Raw genomic sequence first — 10,674 nt, forward strand, 5'->3', positions numbered from 1 at the left:
GTTATAAATACCTCGTTATGCTCAATGATTTTAGTTGTTTCTTTTTAAACGTTAAAGAGAAATTAGAACTAAAAGAAATAAGAAAGACATGCATGCTCACTTAGGTTTAATTCATGGTTTTAAAGTGTTTAAAACTTGGATAACATAGACCTAGGATCACGGTTCTAATACGATTAGCATCCCTGAGGCTTTAATCTTTTAATCAGTTTAATAAAATTAAATTGGCTAATAAAAGGTTAAAGTGTAGCACATCTATCTATAAGGGACCTTTTGTCTAAGGCGGGTTCTATCTAGGCTGGGGTATTTAAGTTGACGGAAACATAACATCCCTACCTGGGAACTTACTTGGAAAGGTGAATTAGATAGATTTGATGCATGCATGCAAGGTGAGGACAGTCCATTAAAGTGTTTAAATGTGACTACTTGAACTTGTTCATATTTCATAGACAAACGTTGTTTATGAGCAAAGTTTAAAAAGATGACTTAGACTAAAATCAATAGTCGAATTGTCTAGGTTAATGAACCCTAGGTAGAACATTGAGTGGGAGGTATTTGGTGCATAAGATGCTTCACTTAAACCTTTCACGTTTTTCCTAAATAGTCCACACCGTGAGATCTACCCTCGGCCTCGCAGCACCTTTGGCGTGTCCCCCTAACAGATGGTGTTTGGGTAGGTCAATATCAAGGTAGACGGAGAGAGTGTTCATAGTAAGTGGGAGCAGGAAGTGTGACAGCATACCCCTCGGTCTCTCTCGTTAGGTTGAATAAAGTTACTGTGCATCGCCTCAAGCACCCTGGGAGTGTCCCCCTAAAAGATGGCAGATTTGCGCATTTCTTTATTTGATCTCCTATAAGAGGATTAGGTAACTTAGTCTCTTGTCCTAATCTGCTTCTTCCCTACGGTGGGCTCATTAGGGCGAGACTCTGGCACCGAAAGCGAGGGGTTACACTTACGCGGAATAGTTAAAGGTTAACGATTCTGGACCGAAAAATGGTGGCTGTTAGGTTCAGTTCCAAGAGTTAGTTCTGCCAAATGGTTGAGAATGTCTCATCCCAACGAAGGGGCAACAGATCACCCCACCGGTGACGTTTGTCTTGCTTCACTAGGGCATCATTGCAAAATAGAAGTCTATAACTTAGGGTACTTGAAACTGTTTTGCAAAACTGATTGGTTTAAAAGTGGTTTAGCAAAATCTAATAAAATTTTGTTTGTATTTTCAACAACATTTTCAAAATGGCAACAACCATGTTGGCATTATGAAGCGCCGAAAAACTTACTGGCGATAATTTCGCAACATGAAAACACATGATCACGGCGATCCTGATATCGAGGATCTCATGTTCGCTCTCACAGAGGCTTGTCCTTATATTCCAGCTCTGAATGCCGCTCGAAATGTTCGGGAGGCATACGAGCGATGGACAAGGGCGAATGAGAAGGCCCGAGCCTACATCTTGGCAAGTCTTTCTAAAGTCTTGGCCAAGAAACATGAGCCTATGGTCTCAGTGCGTGAGATCATGGAGTTCTGCGGGGGATGTTTAGACAACCGTCTGAACAGCTTATGCATAAAGCTCTTAAATACATATTCAACTTTAAAATGGAAGAAGGCGCCTTTGTTCGTGAACATGTGCTAAACATGATGGTCCACTTTAATGTGGCAGAGTTGAATGGGTCTACCATGATGAGGGCAGCCAGGTTAGCATAATCCTGCATTCTTTATCGGAGAGCTTCCTGCACTTTGTTAGTAATGTGATTCTTAACAAAGTGAAATATAACCTTACAACTCTCCTCAACGAGTTGCAGACATACGAATCTTTACTGAAAAGTAAGGAGAGGCAGAAGAGTGAGGCAAATTTTGCTTCATACTTCAGGACGTTCTATAAAGGTTCGGCCTCAGGAACGAAGTTTGCACCTTCTACTTCTAACTTTGCAAAGGGGAAGAAGAAGAAGAATGGTAAGGGAAAAGGGAAGGCACCTGCTAACCCACCACCTGTCGCCCCAAGGAGGCATCCAAATGTTGCTAAGGGAAAGCGTTTCCACAGCAACCAAGATGGACACTGGAAAAGGAACTTTCCTCGGTATCTGAAAGAGAAGAAAATAGCCAAGGTTAAGGCCAAGGCAGATAAAGGTAAATGTGACTTACTTTTTCTTGAAACTTATTTAGTGGAGAATGATGATTCTGCCTAGATAATTGATTCAAGCGCCACTAACCATGTTTGTTCTTCTTTAAAGGGGATTAGATCTTGGCGACATCTGGAGGCTGATGAGATGATGATGCGAGTAGGCACCGGGCACGTCATCTCAACTGTGGCAGTGGGTGGACTCCAATTAGCTTTATAGAATAGGTTTCTTAATTTAAATGATGTATATATAGTTCCCAAACTAAAGAGGAACCTCATTTCTGCAAAGTGTTTATTGCAATGTAAATATACTATCTTGTTTAATGTGGACAAAGTGTTTATTCATAAAGATGGTGTTTTTATTTGCATAACGAATCTGGAATCGAATTTATATGTGCTAAGGCCGTTAGCCATTAATTCCCTCCATAATATTGAATTGTTCAAAATTGTCATAACTCAAACAAAACGTCGACGAATTTCTCCAAAAGAAAATGCCCAACTTTGGCATCTTTGTTTAGGGCACATCAATCTCAATAGGATTGAGAGATTGGTGAAGAATGGACTTCTAAATGAGTTAGAAGAAAATTCTTTACTAGTGTGTGAATCTTGTCTTAAGGGTAAGATGACTAAACGACATTTTACTGGAAAATGTTATAGAGCCAATGAGCCTCTTGAGTTAGTACATTCTGACCTTCGTGGTCCTATGAATGTGCAAGCCCGAGGTGGCTATGAGTATTTTATCAGTTTTACTGATGATTACTCAAGATACGGGTATGTTTATCTTATGCAACAGAAGTCTGAATCTTTTGAAAAGTTTAAAGAGTTCAAGGCTGAAATTGAAAACGCATTAGATAGACGGATTAAAACACTTCGATCGGATCGAGGTGGAGAGTTTTTGGACTCAACATTCCAGGACTATTTGATAGAACATGGAATCATTTCCCAACTCTCAGCGTCGGGTACACCTCAACAGAATGGTATAGCGGATAGGAGAAATAGGACCTTGTTAGACATGGTTCGCTCGATGATGAGTTACGCTTCCTTACCGGACTCGTTGTTGGGTTTTGTAGTGGAGACTGTGGTATATATACTCAACTGTGTTCCCTCCAAGAGTGTTTTCAGAACACCTCTGAAGTTGTGGAACGGGCGTAAAGCTAGTTTACATCACTTCCACATTTGGGGTTGCCTTGCACATGTGCTTGAGGCTAATCCCAAGAAGTTGGAACCACGTTCGAGTTTATGTCTCTTTGTAGGCTACCCCAAAGGTATAGAAGGGGTTATTTTTATGATCCGACGAAAAATAGGGTGTTTGTTTAAAAAAAAACGCTACTTTCCTTGAGGAGGATCATATAAGGGAGCACAGTCCACGAAGCAAAGTTGTGTTGCATGAGCTTTCCAATGAAACTATTGAAACTTCAACAAGAGTTGTTGAAAAGCTTGCTACATCAGCAAGATTGATGGGATTTCGTCTAGTAGGTCGGTTCCACCTTAAGAGTTGAGGGAACCTCGACGTAGTGGGAGGGTTGCGACCCCACCAGTTCGCTATCTGGGTTTCACGAAAATCCTTGCTATGGTAGCAGATGGCGACGTTGAGGATCCGTTGTCTTATAAAAAGGCGATAGAGGATGTTGACCGGAATGAATGGGTCAAGGCCATGGATCTCGAGATGGAGTCGATGTATTTCAACTCAGTATGGGATGTTGTAGATCAGCATGATGGGATAAGACCTATAGGTTGTAAATCGATCTACAAGTGCAAACGGGGTGTTGATGGGAAGGTATAGACCTTCAAGGCTCAACTTGCGGCAAAGGGTTATACCCAGGTAGAGGGAGTCGACTATAAGGAAACTTTCTCGCCTATTGCCATGTTACAGTCGATCTGCATCCTCCTATCCATTGTAGCTTATTATAATTATGAGATCTGGCAAATGGACGTCAAGACGGCCTTTCTGAATGGTAATCTTGAGGAGACCATTTATATAGTGCAGCCCGAGGGATTCATAGCCCAAGGTCAAGAGAAAAAGGTTTGCAAACTGAATCGGTCCATTTATGGACTAAAATAGGCGTCTCAATCTTGGAACACACAGTTTGATACTGCGATCAAGTCGTATGGCTTTGACCAAAACGTTGATGAACCTTGTGTCCACAAGAAGATCATCAATGCTTTAGTAGTCTTCTTAGTGTTGTATGTAGACGATATCCTACTCATTGGGAATGATGTAGGTCTATTGACTGTAGTTAAGAACTGGCTAACGAACCAATTCCAAATGAAAGATTTGGGAGAGGCTCAGTTTGTTGTAGGTATACAGTGTTGGGGTTTGTGCCCTAAAGTCTCATGTCCAGTAGTTTGTAAACAACTTTGTACAAACACTTATGATGTATAATATAAATGATATTTACTTCACTACTTGACTTTGCACATTTAGATTTTACCACAAACCAATAAACTTAATATCCCTGGTTATTTGTATGTAACTTAACCATGTATGTAGTGACATACAAGTGGATCATGTCTTGAGTGATATCCAAAATGGTCTGTAGTATATGAATATAGGAGGGAAACTTTATCTTGGTAATGCTACGAATGCAGCCTGCTTTGTAGAATGGTCACAAGTGTTGTGACTTGTCACAGATGGTCTGATCCTAATCATTCGTGTAGGGGACATGCGAGAGGGGGCGTCCTATACAAAGAGTTTGTATAAGACCTGACCACGAAGTATTAACGTCTCGTTATATAACACTATTCATAACTGAGACTTCACTTCACTAGGATGACCATAGGTAACATGACCTCAATCTTGAGTGAGTTGGGAACTCCTGCCATTGAGGGCGGTCCTTTGATTTGAATGGGTGTGAATGGCCAGAACGCCGACTCAAACCTATCATTTTAAGGATTTTTCTGATTTGGGAGCTGGGAACTCAGTTTCACAAGATGGAATTTACTTCTTCCCCGAGGCAGTGGTAAGTAGATAGATAGCCTTAAGGGCTGATTCTAGGGTTTGAACGATGTGGCGTCACGTACCTTCTCATGGCCCGAGAGGTGTTCACACATAGTAAGACTATGTTGTATTGTTCATTAGAGGGATCAGCGGTACTTAAGGAGAAAGATGTAATTACAAGAGCAAAATGGTAAATTGGCCTGCCGTAATTACGAGCATCTATGAAGGGTCATTGTACTAATGATTGGTTATATCCAATGGACATAGAAATATATCTATGGCAAGAAGAGTTCAACTGTCGGTCTTTAGTAGAATGCCTGAAAGTTAATGGATGGTGGATATCGTAACTAAAGAGTTTAGTCAACTATTCACGTATCGTTAGAGCTTCGAGCCATGGGTCCATAAGGTCCCCTTAGTAGTTTGGATACAAGTGGAGAGTCAGTTTTTGGGTCAATTTGAAATGTTCAAATTGACAAGAGGGAGTTCGATTATATATGATATAATTGAACGAGTTAATTAAATATAATATAACTAACTTTATGTGTGAGATATATTAATTTGGAGGAAATTGGATATAAATATAATTTATATCTAGTAGAGGAAAAAATATTATAATTAATATTTGTTATTAATTTATAAGTTATGAATGTGATAAGATCACATTCGGACGGTTATAAAGGAAATGGGAATGCGCCTCTTCATTTAAAATAATGGATGAGTGCATTATAAATAGCAGACGGTGTGTTGATCTTGGTGTGCATGGGTATTGTGAAAAAGATAGTGTCATCGTTTAGAAAATCAGTGCCTATACGATAGGGACTACACGATCGCTTACATATATGATATTGCTAAGCGATCGCATACTAATTAAATCATCGCGCGCTATTATCTAAACGATTGTTTACCTTTTTCCTAAGCAATCGGTTAGCTCCTGGTATTTACTAAACGATTGTATAGACGATCACTTAGTTTTTCCTACGCGATCGTTTAGACGATCGCTCACCATTTTCCTACACGATCGTTTACCTTTTCCTACACGATCGTTTAGATGATCTTTTACTTTTACTACACGATAATATAATTAACTAAACTATTAAGAATATTGTCTATGCGATAGACGACCGCATCTCCCACTTGCTTAATCGTTGTGTACGGTCTCTCTTCCTCCTTCCCTCTACCAAATTCGAATAAAGCCCACACTTTGGATTCTCACTCCAAGAATACTGAGGGCTCTAAGTGATGTTGTCTTCTCCATTTCCTTCTGTCCAAGAGGTGACTATTCAAGGTAAACGGTTGGGCTTCAGGCTCGATGTGAAGAAGAAATCTTCATGTGTATGATTTCTTGATCCCTTTAGCATTATGAAAGTATGTTTGAATGTATATGCGGTAATTCTGTTACAATAAATTGGAAAGATCCGTTTCCGCTCGTAGGTACTCTTGAATAAGAGTTCCTTCAATTGGTATCAGAGCACTCAGTTTTCTAATATTCCAATTCATTGCTACAAAAGAATTGCAAATACGTTCTTGGTGTGTATATTTCTACACTGTTTAATCGTTAAATTGTTGTGGATGTGCGGATTTATGGATGTTTAGTGGATGTTAGTCTCGATTTGATTTAATGCTTTTGCATTTGCGGTTGTTTGTAAAGGCCCTGGGCATTAAAAATCATTATCGAGTCTGTATTCAAAGTCTGTTTGAGTTTTTGAGTCGTTCGTGAAGAAGATCGGAGCAAGCATTACAGTTCTTCAAGGAAGGAGGCGATCAAGTGTTGATTGTATCGTGCAGTCGATGGAGAACACGATCAAGCGTTGATCACATCGTGCAGTTGATGGGGTACGCGATCGCTGATGATCACATTGTGTAGACGATCGGGTAAGCAATCAAGGGTTGATCACATCGTGTCGAAGATCGGTTATGCGATCACTGAGTATCGAGTCGTGTAGACGATGTGATGCTCGCGTATTGCTTAACGCGCTCGCCTGGACGATCGTTTAGGTCAGCAAGCTTCATTGCTTAGTAACTGACTAAACGATCGCTTAGTAACGTAAGGTAAATTGTTTACCTGATGCCACGTTAGGTGATCGCATAGACGATCGTTCTGGTCAGCAAGTTTCATCGCTTAGTAACTGACTAAACAATCGCTTAGTAACGCAAGGTAAATCGTTTATCTGACGCCGCGTTAAGTGATTGCATAGATGATCATTTTGGTCAGCAAGCTTCATCGTAGTAACTGACTAAACGATCGCTTAGTAACGCAAGGTAAATCGTTTACCTGACGCCGCGTTAAGTGATCACATAAACGATCGTTCTGGTCAGCAAGCTTCATCGCTTAGTAACTGACTAAATGATCGCTTAGTAACGCAAGGTAAATCGTTTACCTGTCACTGCATTGAGCGATCGCATAGACGATCAGGCTTCGTTGCCTCGTTGTCGTCTATGCGATCGTTTAATTTTGCTTCTATCATCTAGTTTGCACTGGACGATCATCTACCTACGACATTTACTACACGATGGAGTCCTCCTGGTGGTTCAAGACCTGGTTCGCCTGTGAACCAGTTTGCTCGATGAAAAATGTAATAGATAGGGTTATTTCATTCTGGTTTTGTAAAGGCTCATCTCGGTCCATTAATCCTTTATTTATTACATGCGATGTATGTTTTTTAATATGACATATGGTATACACATATAGATAAATACCACCTTAGGTCATGCATATTCTCTTTATTATAAGTGTTATAATTTAGAGAAGCATGTTTTAATTTACATAAATGCATGCTCATGCATCATATAATATAAGGGTTATATTTATGAATGCTTTATTTTTTTTTTCTACGTTTTATTTATAAGCGTTATAAATACTTCGTTATGTGGGATGAGTGTTTTAGTTGTTTACTTTATAAATGGTTATAAAATGAAATTAGAACTAAAATAATTAGTAAAAGATTAGTATGTAGCAAGTCTATTTATAGTAAACCTTTCGTTGAAGGCGGGTTCTATCTAGGCTGGGGTATTTAAGATGACGGTAACGGAACACCTCTACCTGGGAACCTATCTGGAAGGGTAATTTAAATAGATTTGATGCATGCAAACTAAGGCCAGTCCATTAAAGAGTTTAATGTGACTACTTTGTTTTTTTTTTTTTTTTATTAATTTCAAAGACAAAAGTTGTTTTTTAGCAAACTTTATAAATGACTTAGATCATAGTCAGTAGCCAGATTGTCTAGGTTAATAAACCCCTAGGTAGAATATTCAGTGGGAGGTTCTTGGGGCATTTGATGCTTTATTTTCACCTCCGCGTTTCTCCCTCATAGTCCACACCGTGAGATCTACCTTCAACCTCGAGGCACCTTTGGCGTGTCCCCTCAACGGATGGTGTTTGGGTAGGTCAATATCAAGGTGGATGGAGAGTGTTCATAGTAAGTGGGAGCGGGAAGTGCAACAACATATCCCTCGCTCTCCCTTATTGGATTGAATAAAGTTTCTGCGCACTGCCTCGTGGCACCCTGGGTGTGTCCCCTTATAGGAGTGTTATTTTGCGCGTTTCTTTATTTGATCCCAGTAAGAGGATAAGGTTACTTAGTCTCTTGTCCTAATCTGTCTTTTCCCTATGATGAGCGCATTAGGGCGGGACTCTGGGGTCGAAAACGCGGGGTTACAGTTACGCAAGATTGTTAAGGGTTAACTATTCTGGACTGAACAAATGGTGGCTATTAGGTTTAGTTCCAAAAGTTGGTTTTGCCTAGTGGTTGAGATTGTCTCATCCCAGTGAAGGGCCATCCGATCACCCCACCGGTGATGTTTGTCCTACCTCACTAGGGCATCATTGCAAAATAGAAGTCTTTTCACTTAGGGTACTTTGAATCTGTTTTGCTAAAAAATTAATTGTTAAAATGTGGTTTTTGCAAAATCTTATACAAGGTTATTCGTTTTTTTTAGCAACGGGTTTTAATGGCATCAGCCACTATCAATTTGCTTAGCGCCGAAAAACTAAATGGCCAAAACTATTCAAGTTGGAAACATATGCTCACGACGATACTCATCATCGAGGATCTGAAGTTTGTCCTTATGGAGGAATGTCCTCCTATTCCACCTCAGGACGCTATTCGAAATATTCGGTCAGCGTACGAGCATTGGACACGGGAAAATGAGAAGGCCCGAGCCTATATCTTGTTTATAGCATGTCGTTAATTAAGATTTGTTTGCATAACTGTATGTTTGAATGTATTATAAGTATTTTGGTCACGGTGAGATCGGAGTGATCCGAACGCGCTCATGGAACTCTTCGGTAAGAGATCCTTCATCTATAATATACATATACGCCTCAATATCCTTAAATCAAATACAACCTCATTGAATCAAATATCATCTCATGCTAGCATTCAAGTATCTATATGCGCAATTAATCTTTTAAATCCTCATACAAGAACATACATTGGTTATACTATATTATCAGTCTATCATGCTATCGTTCTGTCATAATATCAAGCTATCATGCTAGCATACATCTAGTGCCTGGCCCGTTGGCAGTTTCCAGTAGTAAGATTACTTACCTCAAATAAAGTCCAAAAAATAATTCAAGCGAACAAACTCATTTCGAGCTTTCCACAACTTTTGAATGAGATCCTAGAACATGGATAAAAATCAATCTTAACCTTTAAACCCAATTTTTAAACACTAAATCATTCCAAGATTAACAGCACAACTTACCCAAAAGTGGTTTGGCCAAGATCACCTCAAAGTACTAACACCAAAATTCTTGTCGGAATCAAATTCAAGTTGTTCGCTTCTAAATTTAAAACTTTTCCAAAACTTGAATCCAAAGCCCAATTAATCTAAGTAAACCCAAAAAAAAAAAAAAAAAAAAAAAAAAAATCAAAACTCCATGGGCATTCAAAGCTCTTTCAAGAGAGTTCAACAGTAGCTCTAAGATCTACCCAAAACCTCACCTACTTTCAAGATCTAGTGAGGCCACGGCAGTGGCGCTCGACAGAGCGCGGTAGAGCGCACGGCGGTGACTGGAGCAGTGACGGGTGACCAGCGACTGGTAGATATGAGAGAACGGCGACGCGGCTCAGATCCGACGGCGTGGCTTGGCGTGAGCAGATCTGGCGGCACACGAGTGGCTGAAGAAGAACCAAACTGGCAACGCAGCCTTGGAACACCGCTGGTGGCTTCGGAACGCAGACGGATAGCGGCATGCGAGCATTGAGGCGCGACTGACTCAGGTCTGGCGTTTGATTCCAGCTCCGGACAGGTCCAGACGACAGACGAACAATGATGGGCTCAAACTTACAGACGAGTGGTGGCTGGTTCGCGTGGGTGTTGGAGCGGGCTGAGGTTTCAGCGATTGGAGGGGGGTCGGTCACGTTTTCACGAAAGGAGAAGGATTCTTTTTGTTTTATATAAAATAATAATAATAATAACAACAACTTAAAAGGAAATAAAATAAATTTTTTATTTTATTCTTTTCCTATTCTACTTTATTTTATTAAATTTCTTTCCTTCCCAAATTGAAATTAATTTCTAACATTAATTTCCAACGTCAATAACTAAATTTCCGCAATTACACTTAAGTCCAAGATTTCGAAAATGCCCTCAATAATAAAAATTACTGAAAT

General features: G+C 39.9%; 1 long non-coding RNA gene across 5 annotated transcripts in view; it reads right to left on the reverse strand.

The window, feature by feature from the left end:
• Window positions 1-10,448, reverse strand: part of LOC120089259 (uncharacterized) — a 51,750-nt gene extending 41,302 nt beyond the window's left edge. For all 5 annotated transcript variants that reach the window (XR_016523779.1, XR_016523778.1, XR_005485118.2 and 2 more), the window contains exons 1-3: window positions 10,003-10,448; window positions 9,764-9,888; window positions 9,607-9,679 (exon numbers count right to left, since the gene is read on the reverse strand). This is a non-coding gene — a long non-coding RNA (uncharacterized LOC120089259). The remainder of the gene's footprint in view (window positions 1-9,606; window positions 9,680-9,763; window positions 9,889-10,002) is intronic.
• Between the last annotated feature and the right edge of the window lie 226 nt (window positions 10,449-10,674).

The sequence above is a fragment of the Benincasa hispida genome, chromosome 10, assembly GCF_027475165.1.
Source record: "Benincasa hispida cultivar pf3 chromosome 10, pf3_genome.v1.1, whole genome shotgun sequence".
Lineage (NCBI taxonomy): Eukaryota > Viridiplantae > Streptophyta > Magnoliopsida > Cucurbitales > Cucurbitaceae > Benincasa > Benincasa hispida.